The 20,592-nt window shown below is 37.5% G+C and overlaps 2 protein-coding genes across 3 annotated transcripts in view; both read right to left on the bottom strand.

Moving 5' to 3' along the window:
- The window catches only part of LOC110177681 (U6 small nuclear RNA (adenine-(43)-N(6))-methyltransferase), a 40,045-nt gene that overhangs the window by 1,052 nt on the left and 18,401 nt on the right, over positions 1 to 20,592 (bottom strand). The gene's annotated exons all lie outside the window — the stretch shown is intronic.
- Positions 1 to 20,592, bottom strand: part of igl (IQ calmodulin-binding domain containing protein igloo) — a 38,158-nt gene that overhangs the window by 10,050 nt on the left and 7,516 nt on the right. The window contains exon 1 of one of the 2 annotated variants that reach the window (XM_020944503.2): positions 16,649 to 16,835. The exons of the other annotated variant lie outside the window; for it this stretch is intronic. The gene's annotated coding sequence lies outside the window, so the exon portion shown is untranslated. Of the gene's footprint in view, positions 1 to 16,648; positions 16,836 to 20,592 lie in introns of those variants that run through there. 2 annotated transcript variants of the gene reach the window in all.

The following is a 20,592-nucleotide window of genomic DNA, read 5'->3' as shown; positions in this document are numbered from 1 at the left end:
CACAAGGTTGCTCCTAGTGGGTGGTAGTGGGTGGCAGTGGGTTAGCTAGCTGGGCCGATAAGTCCCGGCAAGGTTGTTGCTATCAAGTGGCGAGTTCTATGCTTTTAATAGCTGCCCAGTGCCGCCCGGCTATTAAATCATCGAACATCCATCCATCTCCCCTATATCTTGATCTGAACTAAAAGCTGGCATTGAAACCTCTCTGGCTCTCTAGTTTAGGCCATATGCTTCAAGGATTATTCGACTTTGAAATGGTTTTGTTTCCACATCAAATAAAAAATAAAAACACATTTACTTCTCCTCTGTGGCTTTTGGGCCTTCCGCTTCTCCGGCTCCTCTGGTAACAACAAAAAAAATCTCATATATATTTCATGAAAGCTGCTTTTTTTTTTTAATAAATTCCCACAAAATCGTAAAATGTTTATTTGTTTTTTACTCGAGTGAAAGGAGGAAAAAAAAAATGCAAATTTAACGCTGAATTGGATTTATTAATCTGCCAGCTGTTCACATTTCCTAGGAGCCTCTGGGATTTGCTTTGGAATTATTTAAATCGTTTAAATAAATTTGCATCTAGGGAATTTCAGACCAGACCAGCTTTTGTTTAAATTTCTAATTAAAATCTGTGCTTTGTTTTAGTTTTTGTCATAAAACATCATAAATAAATTAAAATTGGTAACTAAAAACAGGGGAAAATGTAAATTTATATAGCACATAATGGCCCCTGTTTTAGTGCGACTATAAAATGCAGTGAATTATGTGTGGCAAGGTTATTAAATAAATTTTGCATGCGGCTCATTAAACCTGACAGCCGCAGCAGAAATACACTTTTTTTCTGTTGTTTTTGGCCCTGTTCCGAGCACTTAAATTGAATACCCACAAGAGGGAGGGGGTAAAGCGAAGAACTCACCTGAGTTCGCACCTGTGTCTACACGCAACGCGTGTATAAAGTGCCTGACACTAAACGCAGCACGCACCCAATTACACACGGTGCCAGGAACAGGCTCCGCACGTGGAGAAGCCATCTTCGTACTTAATTCATTCATAATTTGGCATTTGCCAAGCCATAACCCGGAATCATTTCCGTTTCCGGCAGGAAAAATATGATTAAATTTGTCAAGCTCAAGACCGGTCGGTCTTCTGCTCCATTCCAAGGCTCCTCCTGACCGAGTAAGTTATTTACGTAATTAAAATTCATTAGCTAACGTCTCGTTCGCTTTACTCTCCCCTTCCGTTTCCTGTTCTCCATCTTTTCCTGCTGACAATTGTCGCTTGTCCTGCGGCGAGGTTTTTCACAATATTTCCTCCCCCCTCTAATTAATGCAATTTCAGACTTTGCTTCTCTGTGAGTTTTCTCAGCTGGAATTGAGTTGTCTTTTAATCAAATGGTTTTGTTTATACGCTCTACAAAGTCTAGAAATATTTGCTGAAAAAAAGAAGGATCCTTGTCACTCGGTTTAATTTATTTCGATTTATAATCACGTAATGCCAGCCCAAAGCTCATACTTTCTCCTCCACGAGCATCGCCTGTAGCAAATTACGTGCAATTTATTATTTTAATTAAATTGCTGGTTGTCAGCCATCAGGTTGCTGCAATTTTATTTGAATTTTACTCCGGTATATACTCAGGTGGCCCAGTTGTACGCTCGCAAAAATAAGAATAAAGCCTTGGGTACAAAACCGGGTAACCGGAGGGCGAACGAACAATGCCTGGAGAATATTAAAACGAATGAGTTATGCAGGAGACGAGAGCCCGGCAAAAAGCGGAGAAAAATTGAGAAAAACTTGGCCCAGCTGTGTGTGTCTTGGCCTTAGAGCAACATAAGCACCGAGCTCAGTCGAGCCGGAACTTAAATAAATAAGCAAAAGAGCAAACAGCGAAGGACATCAGGACTTCTCTGGACACCAGAAGGCAAACAGTTACTCGGATTTCTCTTTTCGTTTGAGTCAGAAGAAATTTCATTTATTAAGATTTCCGGTTACCTCTGACTCTAAGTGGAGTTTAAGTGGGCGATCAGTGAAGGTAATACGAGGAGGTTTCAAAGAAACCTGTACACTAAATAAATTAAAATTGTAGATACAGGAGCAAAGGAGAAGCTGAGAAGCTGAACATGGATAATTCCTTTAAGCCATATTCCAGCATTTCCTGTACTTAACTCATCCAAAAAGCCTAGCCTAAGCTATACCCCTGGGACTCATTAGACTTAAATGCCTCTTAGATAACTTCACCCTGGACAGTCATTTAAGCCTGACAATGTCCAATAAGTATATGAACATGTATGAGAGCTTCAGGAAACTTTTCCCATTCACATTTCACTTAATCAGCTTTTGATGAGCTCCTGAAAACCTGAATCTTTCTCCCCCACCTGTGATGTGATCTATTTGTGGCTGTCATATTTCGGTGACAAATTAATGGCTCACATATATGGTGAATTTATTTATGGTCTTAAACTCAAACTCAGACTGTTATCACAAAGACACACTCAACTCATAATTTATTTAGCTGATTTATATTATTTATTTCCGTTTATTGCCGTGACTGCTGTTTGTAAACGGTTGCCATGATGTCCTGGTGTCACCGGTAATACCCACTGTGCGTGGCATCAATCCATGACCTTGGCTGATTACAGTTTTGTAAAACGCAAACATTTATCAGAGGCGGCGGATCACGAAAGGGAAATGTTTGTGGCACGTGCTGGCAACCGCAAATGGCGGGGGTGCTGGCGAAAAGGCAACTATTCTGATATATTGTTTGGAAATTGCTGGGGGAAATTGGCTGAGGGAAACCGCACTATGTCACTCCGAAACAGTTGTGGGTTATCGATTGCAAGTCTGAAGTATTTCTCTTCCAATCAAGTGCCTTTTTCTCGGTTGGAAGTAAGCCCTAGGAGTTTATGTAGGGTAATTTGCCTAACCGGGCTCACCTAATTGTTGGGCTGAAATTATTTTGCAGAGCCCGAGGGTCAACGGGAATGTATCAGAATGTGCCATAAATTACAGGCTCTTATCTGAATTAAATGTGACTTACCAACACTGGCTCACTGGCACACTCACAATCAGATCGGCCATAATGAACAGGCTTTGCATAATTAAACCCAGGCAAAACCACAACTCTGGATATCGCTCTCTCGTCTCTTGGCCATTCAGGAAAAGGTTTATGGAGGCAAAAGTATAATTCATGTGAATGCTCGGCCATAAAAAGCAATTTAAAAATTCGAAACATTGCAAATATAATTCATTTATATCTATTATAAATTATATTTTCGTTTTTATGCTCAATTCATGCTTCAAATTCAATTTGATTGCTCCTCTGCCTGTTATCTAGGAAAAACCCCTTTCACATGAATTATCTGACTTAATTGATTTTTGTTATATATTTTTTTAATATAAGTCCCAAGAAAAAATAATTAAAATTTCATGTCCAGGCAATTATTTACCATTGGATTGGTTATAAATTGTATTTTTTATTATATTGTTGCAGCAGGATTTATGCCGTATGTTTGCTCATATTTTTTAACATTTTTAAAGTTGCGCATACGAACCGTAGGCCCCTTTTCAGGGGATCAAAAAACAAATGAAAACTTTAACTATTTTATATGCAAGATGGCGCAGCCTAGAAAATTATAAAGGTCACAAAAAGAAAAGAAAAGGCAAGAGCTGGTGACACCATTGAGCCCAAGTCCCATCTGGGAATTGGGAGATGAGCCATAAGCTGGTCACGTTCCACTTTAGAGAATAAAAAATAAATAATTCCATTTGTTGACAATTTGCCTACGTGCGACCAAAGAAATTCATTCAACTATTTACAGAACAAACTGTTTGGCGATGATTAAATATTTCAAAATAAATATGTATTTGAATAAATATGTATTTTGAATAAATATGTATTTGAATAAATATGCATTTAGTTAAGCATACCATATAGAAAGTCTTAATTGGAATGAAAAATCGCTGATTATAAATGCAATTAGTTGCGGTGGAGATAAGTCAAGTTAGAAATTCAATTAAGCCAAAGTTTTGATTTGAAAAAAACTTTGTCTTGCAAAAAAAGGATTTATAGCCAAAGTTTGTATAAGGCATGGCCTCAGAATTAAACACAATCAAGACAGGTTTTCCACTTTTTCCCCTCAACTCCTGAGAAATCACTTAATAAATTTCCAGAAAAACTTGAAACAATTTGTAGAACTAACATAAAATATCTTCTAAAGCTAAGTGTTTTCTATACCAAACCGGAAGAGCTAGGGTGGGCTTGCCTTCACCTCTTCCATTAGCATATTTCCGGTATATATTTAAAAACGAGAATAAAAACACTCCACGCGTGCTTCCCTAGTTTACTTAACTCTACCAAAAACTTGCCACGTGTGCAATATTTATTATTAAAATGTTACTCAAAATTCGCCATCAACTTTTGGGGGAAACAAAATTAAAACATTGAAAGCGCGCGCTAACGCAGCACAAAAAGTTTTTTGCCCACAAAACTATGCTACAAAAAATAAGTGTACATATATATGAACGTTCCGCTACCATTTCTCATTTTTCCGTTTGCCATTTGCCTCCATTTTCCACATATTCAATTTCCCAACTAACCGACCGCAGAGACAGAAAGAGTTTTCGGCCAGGGACCTTCAAAAGTTGCATTTTTATTAATAAAGAAGAAACCAAACCCAGTGGCCCCTGCACTATCCTCCCTTTGTGCAGGACAATCTCCAGTTAAAACTTATTACGTCGATGACGCGGAGAGCAACAAGCTTCCCCGGACCATAAAAAACCAGAGTGGAGTGCAAGTGCAAAGGGTTCGGATCCTTTTCCCTTCTCCTGCAAAAAGGCCAAAGTTCAGGTTGCTAACTGCCTTTTGCTAGCATGCCAAATGGCAATTTGCTGCCCGACCCTCCCGGTCAGAGGTCCAATAATTTCCAAGGCTTTTGATGCTCGACCACGTCGGGGTCATTGAGTTGAGTACTACTAATCGTGGATGGCAGGTACAGAATATATAGCACATTTTACTTTTAGTTTATGATTATATGGGGAAGCTTTAAAAGGGGTTACAAAATATGAAAAGCCGTTCGAAGAGGTTCTGATTTTATCAGAAAGTTATATAAACAATTTATGATACAAAGATAATTTCCATTTCAATTTAAAGCATATCTGTTGTATCCTAAATAACTGATTTCTTATTTCTTATTTTACCCATAATTCATTCCCTGAAGCATGTGTAGCTCATTAAAGCATAAAATGCTTTCCGAGAATGATATTTGTATTAAATATTATTATTAAGGCTGTTTCCTTTTGGCAAGTTTGAAAATTAATTGCAGTCTGACATGCGAAAAATTTATTTTCACCTTCTATATACCTGTGTGTGTGCAAAAAAAAGGAGACCATTAAAAAACTTAACAAAGCGTCATGCTTACGAGGAAATCTTTTACTTTTTCCTGCCTTGCCATTTTCATTTTCACTTTCATTATTTTGCCGAGCAGCGCGCTTTTCCGTTGGCCTTTTCTGGGGGTTTTTCTTTTTTTGGGTTTGTTGGTGATGCGTGAGCTATTGACTGCCATTGTTTGTTTGTTATTGCTGTAGTTGTGAAAAGTGTTTCGCATCGTTATTGTTGCCTTTTGTTTTGTTTTCTGTTATTATTATTTTTTTTGTATTTTCTGTTATATTTATTGTCGTAATTTATACTTAAACTTGTGCCCGTTGCCAGGATTTCAGCCACACTTTTTGTGTTGCTTTATTGTTGGCATTTTTGTTTATGGCGCTGTCACCTTTTGTTTGTGCTTAAGTGAGATGGTTATTGTTATGGTTATGCAAGAGCATATTTTGTACGTGTGCGCATTTAAATGTCAGTTAAAATTAACAAAACTGTCAGAAGTACAGTCAGAATTTGAGTTTCATCTGACAGGAGGGTAGGATAAATGTCAAAAGGAGTTTGGCGGTTTCCAAGTGGAAAATTAGATAAATAATTGATGATGGCAAAAAATCATACAATTGGGGTTCCAAATAAATGGGAAAAATAATGGGAATAAAGAAAGCAAGGTTTTGCATATTTTAAATGGAAAGAGTTACTTCTAAATTGTACTTGTTTATGTGAACACTTTTAAGCATCTTTTAAAATGTAAACCATAAAAATCTTTATTGTTATGTATAGTAAAATATTATTATAACTCATGAAGGCATAGTAAAATGCTGTAAAAATTAATTTACTACAACTTGTTCTTAACCCCCAACATGATGGGTAATATTTTTACAATTGTCCATTAATATTTTATTATTCATAAATGCTTCTAAGCCAAGAATATTATTTATTGCATCACATGCGAGTCCTAAACCCATTTGGCATTATATACACACTCACATAATTCGATAGACCATCCAGCTGTCCTCCAATCTCAATTGAGCTAATACCGCTGTCAGTGTCACAGAATAAATGACACGAAGCCCTGGCTAAGTCAAATTAAGTATCATGTCATGTGTGTATGTTTGTTTTTCCTGGGGACTCCCCCAAGGAGAACTTAGCCAAGTGGACTAGACATTTCACTTCCATTTGCCCCGTCAGCCGCAAAAAGAAAAGCTTGACCAACCCAACCACTCAATTAGACAACGTGAGGGGGACATGGAAAACAGAATTAAATTAACTGGTGGCTGCCCCAAAAGATTCATAACAGGATATAGTATGGGACTCCCTACCCATCTATATCTATATAGTATATAGGATGGTATGGTATGGAATGGTGGGGTCTCTGCGTGTGTAGTCCAATGCAAACATGCAAATGTAAACATTGAGTGAAAAGGAGACGCTCAGTCTCCAGTGTCATTTTGTGGCATTTTGGTGCTTGTAGCTGCCGAGGAAATGGAAGAACAACAAGCTCATCAATAGACAACACTAACAACTCCCACAGCCAGTCGCTGGTCGACTATAAAGCGACCAGCTTTAACGATGATCTGGAGACTAAAAACCAGGCAACGAGATTAACACACAGAGAGAAAAATAGAGAAAAGAACTAAAGTTTAATGTATAAATTATTAGACAAAACAGTACATTAAAAAGTTTGCAAGAAATGCTTCTCCTAATCAAATCTTAAAGATCTAAATGTTATTTTATATTTAGGAAAGAATAAAGATGTTGGTTTCTACCCTTTTCTCACAAATCTCTTAACAAATTACTACCAGCTGAAATAATCCATTGCCTCTTGTCTAGTTGATTAGCCAACAAGGGTGTGATTTTTCAAGAGCCCAGCAAATATGAGCCCTGAAATGGGCTCAAAAGACTTAAATTTTAGCAGCTGTTGAGTGGAAAGCTCTAAGCCGGCTGGAATTTGTATTTATACGTGTGTGTTTTTTTATATATTTTTTGCTTTGTGGCTAAGAGTCAACAGTGGGAGGAAAAGCAGCTGAGCTGAGCTGAAAAGCAGCTTACCGAATTGTTTGTCACTCAGAAATGTTTGCAAAGTGACAACAGAGTTTGTTTATTGGCGAAAGAGCGGGGAAACCTTCCAAAATTGCCAATTTAAAAATAATCACGGAGGGGAATGGAAGGGAATCTGCCAAGACATACGATATGGCAGATATATATATACAGAGATAAAGTAGCACATGTCGAATGGAGGAACAAGCTTATTTGAAATTTATTTGAATGCATCTTCCTTCCTTCCTCTTATGCAGTTTGCCAAATTGATTTTATGCTCGAAACTCACTGAGCAAATTTGCATTTCAATGTTGTCGCAATTAAATATTAAAATCAATTAAAGCCCCCGAGCAGCAGCAGCTCTGGTTTTGGTTGGATCTCTCAGTTTTGGCCAGGTAACCGAAACTTGGTCTCTTCTGTCTGTGTTTACCCCAAAAAAACAACAATTTTTCACCGGTGCCCTAGAGGCGTTTCTTGTGAGTGAGTGTGTTGTAATGAGAAAGTGCAGCTCCCGGCTATGGTTTAATTATAAATGCGAACAGCAAAACAGCAAAAAACATGAAGATGTTGACACATACACTCACAAGGATAAGAGATTAAAACCGACTCAGGCTTGAGCTAAGTGAGATGGAGATTAATTTTAATGGGAAATACGATTTCCGATTTATTGAGCATGAAATTGTATGAGTTCCAGGAATTATGTACAAACGAGGAGCACAGCAATTGGAATGACTTTAATTGGTTGTACTTCAAATCAAATATCCTTTAAGGATTTCCTAGAATATGTAGGTCTTCCTTCTAATTGCAATTTCTACTTTCATTTGTTTCAATTAATTTCAAGGGAATTATATTTTTAAAACAAGAATTTCCCTGACTTTTGGAATGATAAATTGCTCTGTAAATCAACAACAAAATATACGATTATTTCAAAGTGTTTTTTTCAAGCCAAGTTCCTAGCTGAATTCCTTCCAATTAAAGGGAATTCCTCTGGCTCCAATCTCAGTCATAAATCAAGGACCTTCAGTATGATTTCCTTCCACCAAAACCACATATTTCATATTAAGAAGGAATGCTGCACCCCAATAGTTTGTGTTGTAAAAGTCAGGAAGAACAACAAAAGGAATACTCCAAATTGCGATGACGTGATGCTAGCAAGAAAGGGAAAAACTCCTGGCTTTTATATATTTATATATATAACTTTACATACATATATATATATTTATATATATATATATATAAATATGCAAAAAGCCAGAATAGTGAGCGTCGAATTTGTAGCCCAAACAATTCCCGTAGCGGAAGGGCAAATAACAACAACGAGAAGTATGCGCAAAAAGGACTCGCTCGCGACCATTTGGCCTGAAGCTCTTGGACCGGTCCATGGCCTCGTCCTTCAGCCGAAACCCACCCACCCACTCCTCTTGCCGCTCTCCGCCTCGCAATTTAAAAGCGGATAATAAAAACGGATTTACAGTTATGAGCACAAACATGCCGTAAAGCAAATAAATGCGAGAAGAAATCCAAGCGAAGGTGGTAAATTCTCGTATTTACAGGACCTTGGGCCACGGCCCTTTGGACCTTCCCTCCCCCTTCCCCCTAGCGTTGGGGTTTCCCCCTCTTTCGCCTTCGCCCTGGACAAACACAACCAATCCAATTAAAGCGCAAAGCAATTTCACGAAAAACCATTCCAGCCTTGAGGTCTTGCTTCTTAAAAGCGAAAGATACATTTGATAGCGTCTAAGTAGAGCGCTCGGTTTAATTAGATACTCGAGAACTCGTTCTCGAAAAGCTCTCGGGAACCGATTAACAAAGGCCAAAGGCACTGAAAAGCGTTTTGTCTCGCATTGTCTTGCTTGAAGGGCCACGTGGACAGTTGCATTGTCAGCGCACTGTTGCGACGTGCCACAAAGGGTTTCGCCATGAGTAGAGGAAGGAGAAGGATGCGGAGGCGGAGGTCCTCCCAGAATGACACACTTAATGCACTCGATTCGAGGATGAGGGGGCATTTTCCAACCATTCAATTGGATGGCCGATGAGAGACCTGGAGTGCCTCCGATCGTTTGGGTATTTCTAGTTATGACATGACTTGTTAGGGTTTTATAGTTTTTATCTATACAGAGGAAGAAAATTAGGGGATATTATAGAAAAGAAATACGATTTTTAGATTAAAACTATAGATTATAGAAAAAAATATAAATAAAATAATATAATAAGATTGTAGTATATATTAGAATTTATTACTGGTAATATACAAATTAATATAAAATAACAAACATTGGTTTACCACCTAGAAAACCTAAAATATGTGTATTCTAAGTGTATTAAGTATATATTTTATATGCACATTTTTTGGGTAAATCATAGTTTTCGAAATATCATAACTCAGTCAAAACTACATTAATTTCAAATCGGTTAACTTTTCTATGCTAGTTTTTATAGTGCTAACAAACCTGCAAACCAAGTTTTTAAATTTAAAAAAGTAAATTTTTTGTTAATTTTTTCTGACAATTGTTAAAATTTAAATCCTGAAAAATGTTGAAAAAATTTCGAAAATATTTTTTCCTACCGGACATGGCTAGATCGATTCTGCTGGTAATGCTGATCAATAATATATATGAATTATAGGGTCGCAAACGACTTCTTCCCCATTTTATAAGCTTCTGAGTGATTTTTATTTCAAGGATATATGCCTAGTCGTTACAATTTTATTTTCCTCACCTATTCCCACTTTCCCTTTCTGCTTGTAAATTTTTATTCGAGCTTCGCCGCCTTATCGAAAAATGGGGGCGTTGCGACATTATCGCCGCTTGCATCTACGTCATTGCACATTAAAATTGCAAAAAAAATACGACACAGTCGAGTGGCTCTTTGGCGTGGAGGTCCTTCCAAAGGCAGTGACAGGACTCGTGCCATTACCAATACCAATACCCAAATACAAGAGCACACATCCAGCAGCACGTAAGACTTTCAATCAGGGTGCATTGGAACGGAAATTCTGCGCTGCAGCGCAGAAAAGGAAGGAAATACATGCTCGACTGGCTGTCTGACGAAGGGAGGACCAGGACCCAGGCCAGGACCCAGACCAGGACCCAAACCCATATCCATATCGTATGTATCGAGCTTGTGACGGACTGTTCCTGGCCTGTCCCAACTAACTATATCAAATGGCAAAACCTCATACCCTCCAAAGCTTTTGCGGCGTCATCTGATCTTAGTTTCCTTTTGGCCATAAGTGGGTGAAATTGGGGGGGAAATGGGGGTGGTGACTTCTTGGCCATAACAAGGTTGCTGTCAGTCGGTTACTGTGGCAGCCACTCACAGAATGAGAAAGAGACTGAAGCAACGGCAAGGCAACTTTGCCACTGACTTTGCATACTTTGAACTTTGCCAATACATTATACATATACTATATAGTTTAGTGGCTGCTGTTTGTGTTGACTGCCGGGCTCCAGTCAATGTTGTTAAGGAAAAAAGTCAAAAAGTCTTGACAGAGTGTCTTGCAAGAAATATGGAGAGTGCATGCCGAAGATGGAGGACCTTCAAGGGATAATCTGGCCAAGGAAGAGATTTATTAAAAAGCTGAAGAATATTTTCTGCTATAATGGCTTATAGAGGAGCAAAGTAGTTGCCTAATAATGGTGCTAAATGGTCACTTTGGGGTTTATTTGTTAGGTGTTAAATATTTTGATTGGAAGAAAAATAAGTGCTTGACTTTGCATTCTTTGGGAGTATTTTAATAGTATTTTAAGTTGTATTTATTAATAACCTCTGGTTTTTCCACGAAACGTATACATGGCTTTACAATAATTTATCAGGAAAACTATAAACAGCATGAACAAAATAAATCAGAAGAAATATGAACCGCCTTAAACGAATTTCCCAGGAAAATTGCAAAGCTGCAGGAGCTATGCTTGACCTTTAGGCAGCTTATCTTGCCCACACAGAAAGCCCTATCAAGTTGCCAAAAATATCCCATAAATAATGACTTCAAATCTGCCTAAATATAGCCCAAAAATAATTGATGGAAATAACTTACCTTAGGATAAATAAAACAAGCGGATAAAGGTTAGTATCTTATCTGCCACATTTCACATTTGAAAATCTCCTGTGTAGCCTCACACACACCTACTTAATATCCCCCAAAACCGAGATACCGATACACAGATACATTTCAAACTCTGAGATACCTTTTTCCCCTCAATGTTACACACACTTCAGCGCTTTCAATTTCCTGCCCCTGAACCGAAGTGAATTAATGGAGCAGCGCCAGGAAAAGTCCCGGAATACAAATTCCATTTAATGACCGAAAATCCCTTACTGAAATAAATTTGATTTTATTGACTGCGAATCAGGAGGCATGAAAGCAGATCCATCTCCGTCTCCACCTCTGATTCTGAATTTGAATTTTAGCCAGACAATGGACCTGTGCCTGATTTAGGAAATTACATTTTCAGGCCTCATTGTTCTGGGGGGGACGAAACAAATGAATTATGATGTGGCCGAGCAAACAGAGTGATTTCCCTTTCCAACTTCCAACTCCGCGCCAAGAAAATCGAAACCCAAACACGTGCGTGAGCCTTGTCAACGGGGCGTATAAATCTTTTCGTTCCACATTCATTCGGAGGGATCCCAGACCCATTGCTATTAAATATTTAGGCAATTTGTAGATCTATAACGATTTGCCCCTAATGTGGGCTATATTTATGAGCACCGACTGAATAATTCACATTGTACGGATCGGACACGCAGAGTGGGCCTCTCTTCGACATTGGGTAATTTATTAGCCACGTCTTTCAATATTTAATTGAATACGGTGTCGCAGCAGTTAGACAAATGGCCAACACTGAGCTGGCCAACACCAGCTGGCAAATGCGTGCCGTGAAAAGTGCGCCACTAAATTGCAGGACAATGGGCCTGCCGAGGCGTCCTGTCATGGGTTTATTAATAGAAGGACCACTTTGGGCAGCCAGCTAAGTGATGGACTTTTTTTGGGCTCAGGTTGAAAATAGATATGAACTTTACCAAGGACTTGGATATATACTTATATAAGGATTCATTTTAAATTGCTTGGGATTTTATAAGGACATAAACTATGTCTAAACTTTAACTATAAGCTAAAAACCATTTAACAAGTCGGATTAAATCCTGCTTTATATGTATACTCATTTACCGCTTTCATTTCAGTTATGTATTGTGGCCTAATAAAACCACAAACTATGGCCAAGTAAACTTTACCAACTCCCCTTTAAGCCCGATTTAATTTTCTCAACAATCCTTGTTTTCCAATAGTTCATTTACTCATAAAGTGAGAATCCAAACTCAACCCTTAACTATTTCCCTTGACGCAAATCGGTTGGTTAACTCTAATTAAACACTCTATCATCATAGAAACGCGGCCAAAACTATGCTCAAACTCTCGAGTGTAAGTCAAATTTATGCGTTGCAAAGCCCCCAGGGGTTTGGTTTGGCTTTTGAGCCCAACTAACCATTAAAGATGCAAAGTCAACACAGACCTCGAGCTCGATCTCGAGACCTAGAACGAAAAGTTTGCGTTTTGCAGGACGAGGAATACACGGCGTATGAGCGACGCAAGTTGGCGAGGCGACAATTTAACGCGCTGATTGACGAGCAAACACGAAGGGGGCCAAAAGCGGTCGAGTTGGCCAGGAAAATAACTGTTTGCCAATGGCATTAATTATGTGGCTACCAACACGGAGAGGGGGTGGCATAATATGTCACGAGACTTGGACTAGTTTTACATTATAATTTGACGAGTTGTGGCCAGGTCCTGGGCCTAGCTATTGATTTGAAAATAACAGAGTGTGTGTGTGTGTGTGTGTGTAGCCACAGACATGAGAATTGACAAAGGTGTGCCGCAAAATGCCAGGTGTATATCTGAAATTGAATTACCGCCCAGCTGAATGCGCAAAACACAAAAGTCAAAGTCAGTGTCAACAGACGGGGAAACACGTTTCCAATTTGTTGGTTAGCACTGTATCTGCATGAAGGGCTCCCTGACATTTGTATAAACAGGGTATCAAGGGGGAGGAGTATATACCACACACACACACTCAATATGAAATGTTCTGCTCTGCCAGGACATTTTCCTCCTTGTCTCTCTCTCTCCCTCTTTCTGTGTGTATTGTTGTTATGCGCCTGAATGATTTCTTTTGTGAAATTGATAACTCTCTGGCAGTGTGAGGATGTCCTGTATGCCAGATTGTTTAAAATGCCTCCGAGATCCCACAGCCAACCCTCAAGTCCCCTCTAGCCTCGGGGATTATAACAAATTAAAGTTACCAAACACAAAACTCTGTATAAGCAGGGGCTGGGGGTTTTTATATACATTTTTTTTTTTTTTGGTATTGTCATTGCAAAAATATTGAGCAGTCATGTGGCAAGATAAAACATTGTTTGAAAAGTACACACTTCAGCATATATTCTCAGACAATAATGGTGATGATGATAACATGTCATACGGGCAACTCGAGCTTAAAGGAAACTCATTAATTTCGATCATAAAAATTAACTTGCAAGATGATGGGAGTTCCGGTTCCGAGCGGAACATAAATATTAACCAAAGATATTAATGGTTTCGGCAGAGAAAATAAAATAAACAAAGGGGTTCTTGTATATAAAGTTAGCTTTAAAGATAATATTAACTGCAGTACTTTCTTACGTATTAATAAGAACTGAATTCTTCTTTATTTATTTCCTGTAATTCTTCTTATTTAACCATTAAAAATAAGCGCAATAAATCATTAGCTTCATAAATAAATGTTATCTCTTTTTGTAAAAACCACATTTAATAACCTTTTCTGGCAAGAAAGATATACATCTATTTTCTTCAAAATATTTCCCCGCTCGTGTGCCTTGCCATTCATCACATTTGTTTAATTTTATTTCCAAATAAGATTTACTAAATAAAAGAAAAAGGAATACCTCTGTCGTGTTTGCATTTGCATAACGCCTCCCTCGTTTTGTTTCGTTTTCGTTTATATTTCAAATTATGCGCTAAGCGGGACTTGCCAATGATTGATTGGCCAAAGAGGCGGCACGGCATTAGCCATATATCCTTGACAAGGCTCTGAAGCTCACGTAAAGCAAGTCATAAAAATATTTCACCGAATAATAAAAAGTGAAACAGAGAACACAAAAAAAAGAATATATATAAAGAGACCTGCGAACTGAACCTTTGGCGGAATAACAAAACGTTGTAGGTCATGTGTCATCCGCAGAGTTCCCAGTTCCGCTTTTTGTTTTCTCTGTTTTTTTTTCGCTCAGCTCGTGTTGCATGTGGCATGTTTGTTTGCACTCCGCCGGGAAAGCCATATAGTACGGCACATACCTCCGGGTGTGACGAACTTTAGCCCAGGACAATTTCTGTGCCGCGGCTGAAATTGAATATTTAATTCTTGCTTTTGTCGCGCTTTGAAACAAATTCTTTTTCGGGGGCACAAAGTAGAAGACATTAATGAAATTCCTTTCGCCAAAAACTTTGGACAGCTGATGCACGGAAGAGAAAGAGGACCAGATGAGCCCCAGGATATGATGGCTTCGGGGGGCAAGTATTTCGAATAACTTTGGCTTAGTTTGACACAAAAAAATATATATACATATAAATATATATCTATACAAGTGCATGAAGGAATTTCGCTTTGGAATTTTTATTTTGTGTCACACAATATTATATTGAAAGTATGAAAGGAATTTATGTTTGCTGCTGGTTAGCTTTGTGAAACATTGTTTTCAGGAATAATTAAATGGAATTTATGAAACCCTATCTGTAAGGATCCTACTATTACAAGTTTATTATCATTTAAGAACTTTACTTAATCCTGTAATATTTTTCAGGTATTTTAATATTTTTCTTCTCTTTTCTTTTATTTTCTGAAAGCTTTTAATGTTTTATAATCTTAACAATTTATAATTAAAATGGAAAAATGTATGTATATATAAAACTATAATAATATTTTTAAGCACGAAGTCTTTACTTTACTATTGTGCAATATTTAATAAATTCTTATATTTTTGAAAGGACTATTAAAGTTTATGTTCTTACCAAAATTGATTAAATTTGTATAAGTTACATATAATATTAATATTAATACTATTTAAATTGTATGATAATATACTCATAAAAAAGTTTTCTTTAATTTACCAGAAATAATTAATGTAGGAATATTAGTAAATATATTTTTAGTTTATTAAAAATTGTTCTGGTTATACATAAAATGATAAATTTATAGAACCAACCCAGAAATTTCGGAATATATTTATTGTAACAGTGTTTAATTAAGCGAAAATTACGCCTCATTACAATACCCTTTAGATTAACTTTAGTTCCCTTCCGTTGACTCCTTTTTTAAACAAATATCTCGGGTTAATGATCCCTTACGTATATATATTATATTAACAAAAAACAGGAAAAGCCTTTTGCCTTCACCATTGCCCTTGTTAATCCACCACCATTCTCCTGCGCTTTTCCTGATCCCTTCTGGCGCCTACTTTAATGCCACTTAATTAAATTGGACGCTAAAAGAGCTCTCGGCTCAAAAAAAAAAAATGGAACTGAAAAAGAAAAACTTCACCCAACAACATCAACACTCAATCATTAAGAACCCACCGACAAAAAAGAAAACCCGAATGAAATATATGACAAAGCGAATAAGGTCACAGAAAAAAAATAAAGAAATGTAATCGGAATAAATATTTCATTCCAGGACATTGAAGGAAACCCATAATTACCATCGTATGCCGATGTACGTAATAATAAAATCAAATATGCCAAGTTTGGGCGTCAATTTTAAGCTGATTAGATGCAAATAGCTGTGATAAAGATAAAAATACCAAATCAATATCAAACTAAGTCGTTCTCCGCCACTGATGACACTTCAAAACCAACTACAAGGAGAAGGAAGAAAAAATTGCAGAGCCCAGCACAGGCAGATTTTATGTTATTTTTATGTTAAAAATAGGAAACTTAGGGGGCAACTCGGTGTGAGGAAGGAAACACACACAAAAAGTTTTATTTATTCATGGGCACGGACAGAATGGTGTGCGTCACCAGGAAGGAATCAGAACTGAGATGTTACCCAACTAAAAGAACCAAGGAGTATTTCTATTACTAGCAGAAGGTATCCTGCAAGCCGTAAAATCAACTGCAGTTGAAGAGTTATTATAAATATTAAGCATAAATATATTATATATATTTTATGTTCTTTATAGTGAAAAAATTGTGATAATAAATACCTTAGCTGCTCTTCGAAAATGTCTCAGCACAGAGGACCAACCGATAGTTTGCCTCACACTCTATAAATATTTAAATTCGCGCGCACTTTCCCTTTTCTCTCTCTCTGTTTCTGTGTGTGAAAGGGACACTTTTGAGGACTTCCGACTGGCTTTCTTTAGGGGCAACCTATCGAACCGAACGCTCCGCTTGATTTGTGAAACTGGCCTCGTTTGGCCCTGTGGGTTTGGTTAAAAACGTGCTGCTTTTGGCCCTGTTAACCGTTCGGCTTTTAGCCGAACATCGCATCCCGATGTCGTTGTGTTGTTCTTTGGGCCACTGTTAAGCGGACCACGAAAAAAAAAATATGAAAATGTAGGTCTCATCGTGGCGGGAAATGAGTGGGAAATTAATCGCCAACACCTTGAGTGAAGTTCACTGAGCTTTTAGCTTTTCATTTGGGGAAAATTCTAGCAAAGCTTATTCCCTCAGATTTTCCATAATTTCCCTGTATTTTATATTCCTTAAAGCTCAATGCAGTCAAATTTGTTTTATATTAAATACCTGTTGGTGTTGCAAATAAGCTGTTGCGTTTGGTAAATTGTTAAATGCCAATAGTTACCTGAAAATAAATAAAAAATTCAATTGAAATCAGTGAAAAATAAAGTAGGAAGTGTAACTGAAACACACAAAGAAATCACAAGTAACGGTCAACTTTCTAATAAAGGGATTTTATGGATGCTTATAAAGGGAAATTTTGGTTAGTAAGGAATGAAAATTTATAGCATAAAGCTTTAAGAAAAGCTTTTTATGGTTGTTTAGAAAAATTGTTGCCAGCTACAAATGTTAGATTTGAAGTTTTAGAAAATCTTTAGTTTAGAGAAGAGAGAAAACATGCCAATTAAAGTTTATGCTAATTTATAACGAGTTTGTTAGGAAAAATCTAGGGAAAAAACAGTTTAAAAACGTGCATCTTCTGCCTATTTCTCGACTACACTTTGAGATTAGTATTAACACCAACAATTTCATTAACAATATCAACAACATCAACAACAATTAACAACAACAGCGACACACAGTTAGCATATATAGTAATCTCTAGCTAAAAAAGATATCTCGTATATCCGCCAATTGCCCAGGCTATATAGAAACCATTATGGCAAGGCATTCTAGGATATATCTTTTGGTTAATCACACACCGGTTGAGGGCTTTGTTGTTGGCTAAAACGAATTCACATCGAATTTAAAGTCGAGATCCAAGTTTTTCAATGGATTTCGACGGATCTTTTTGCTGCCATGATGATGATGGTGATGTGGTATGTGTATCTCCACTTCCGGTTCTTCATCATAATTGGGTTTAATTTTTTATTTTTGGGTATCATTTATCAAAAAAGTCATGTGTGTTGGTGTACAGAGATAAATACAGAAGAAAAGCAATTAATATATATTTGGATATTATATATAATAATTATGTAAAATGATGCAATCAGAAGAAGAGGATAATGAAGTGGTTGAATTAAATGTGTTCTAGAAGCGGGGGAGTTGAGAGCAGTTGCACATTCACAATTCACATGGACAAGACACACGCAATCGTAAATGTATCATAAATGAAAACGCTGCGTATACGCAATATTTGTTTATACAAGTCAATTTCACCGCAACACGCACACCGCCACCGCCTCCGCTTGACGTCCTTAGGCATGTTTCAAGTGCCTTTTGTCACTGAACTTCCCCCTGGAACCCTCCACCATTAACGCCCTGGCAATATCATAAATTTTCAGCTAATTTCCTGCACACACAACTTTTTAATCATATAAATAGCCATAAAGAGTGCTGGAATAGCGAAAAGTTGTGCCTTATTTAAGAAAAGCAAAACTTTTACCCCCAAAATGAAATGCTAGCTCTTGAATCAAGCCACTACAATGTGTCTAGGTTTGTCTTTTGTATTTGTATATATATTTCCCTATTCCTTTGCCTGTGAAGTGCCATTTCCGGCCAAAGTTATGGCATAAAAAATTTGCCAAGTGGAGTTTGGCCAAAGTTGAACTCGGGGGATAAGTATGCTTCAGAGTACGCAATAAAATTTGAATACCTGAGAAGAGATAAAGTCTTTGATAAGAGTCCTTTGTCTCACTGAAATATATGAATTGTTTCCTGTATTAAAAAAAACTTCTAGATGCGCTGAATGCACTTTAGTTTTTATGGGAAAATCGTTAAACTTTAAGATAAGTTGAAAAGAAATATTTAACTTTATAACTAGCTCTTTAATTCTTCAAACATTAATGGCTATTCCCTGGCCATTAAGAGCTTTAACCAAAGCAGATTAGGCCACAAATAGGATATCCTTTGCTTTGGGCCATATACAAACTTTTCCGTTTAGTTGCCATTCAATCCCCGAAAATAAGTTTTGTTGGCTGAAACTGAAACGTCATTACTCCCTCCCAGAAGTAGGCAGCCAATAAATTTGGAAACAATATCGATTATGTGTATATAAATTATATAATCGTTCACATAGAGCACAGAGAGAACAAACAGCAGAAGCACCAACATTTCGCCCCTTGGCCAGACTTGAGAAATTCATTATGGAATTAGCTTGGCTCCAGCAGTTTTCATTTCCCTGTGCAGGCCGCCGGGCTCGAAACATAAAAGCATTATGAGGCAAGGCTGGCAAATGACAAGGCACTAACACATCGGCACAAGAACAAGTCCTGGCTCACACACACACACACATTGGGGAGCACTCTGACAGGACTAAGTAAAGTCTACTCAAAGTTAGACATCGCACAGACGGCTGCCTGTCTCAACTTGTTTCCCTAAACTTTTAATCAGGGAAACTTGCCTCCGCCTTTTCTTTCCTTCTTTTTTTTATTTTTGGGACTAGCACAATTATTCCCAAATTTGCCGAGCAACAAAAACATAATCAACTTAATTGTATAAAGAAGGCTAGGCACAAAAATAAGTAAAAGAGCCATCAGACACGATATCTTTTTAGAAGTCAAGGAAAAGTAGATATAAGACTATGGAATACCCTGATAAGAAAGTATAGAAGAAATAAAGGAATACGAAGTATAAAGAATGCTATGTTAATAAGTGATAATTTATGTAAACACTTGAAAAATAACAAGTAAAGCAAAGAAAGGTAAGTCACCTTTTCTATCCTATCCAAAAAATTAATCCCAGAAAAACCCACCTTAAATAACTCCAAATTTAGCTTTAAACTCATTTTAACAACTGCCTAATCCTGGCCCAAAAATATACCTGCACTTATCAGCTCATCAAGGTTTTTCATGGGGATTACAAGGTCCTTTGGCTACCAATCGGATTTTGCATCAATTTGTGAATATTCAACCGTGCAAAAGTAGACCCAATTTATGGACGAGCGCCCCGCCGAAAAGGCTTATGAGGAATTTAGCGAGATAGGGTGGATAGGAATTGGCGGCGCCAAGTTTATTGTCCTGGCATAAGGACGATGATGGTGATGGTGGTATTGGTGTTTGTATGCTCGATTGCTACTTTATGCTTTGCTGCCCTCAACATACAATGTTACCCCCTGTTCCTGCTGTTGTTGCTGGTAATACAATCAATTTCCGCTTTGTTTGTCAAGGAAACTCGGCTGCGAAGGAACGTCGATGTGAATGTGAATGTGAAAGTGGCTTTGACTTATTTTCCGCGCGAAAGCAACACGGCCCTCTCAGCTGTCAATACTGTTCAAACATGACGTATACGTAATGTGGCACCCAACAAATATACACCCTGCCCTGCGAAGAACACACAGTTTTTTTTAATTAAATTTGCCATTATCCGTATAATATATATATATTATAGGATATATGCACATGTACGTAATAACCATTATCGTGTTTGAGGATAACAATGGATGGCACTTCATTAGTCGCCTGTTTGGCTGCTCGGAGCCATTTCATTGGATCGTGGTTTGGGGATGGAATTTCGAATTTGTGAACAATAA

The sequence above is a fragment of the Drosophila serrata genome, unplaced genomic scaffold (assembly GCF_035046125.1).
Source record: "Drosophila serrata isolate PLE 108 unplaced genomic scaffold, ASM3504612v1 contig_165, whole genome shotgun sequence".
In the NCBI taxonomy this organism is placed as follows: domain Eukaryota; kingdom Metazoa; phylum Arthropoda; class Insecta; order Diptera; family Drosophilidae; genus Drosophila; species Drosophila serrata.
Note: the sequence above shows the minus strand (reverse complement) of the source record. Positions and strands in the feature narration are given on the sequence as shown.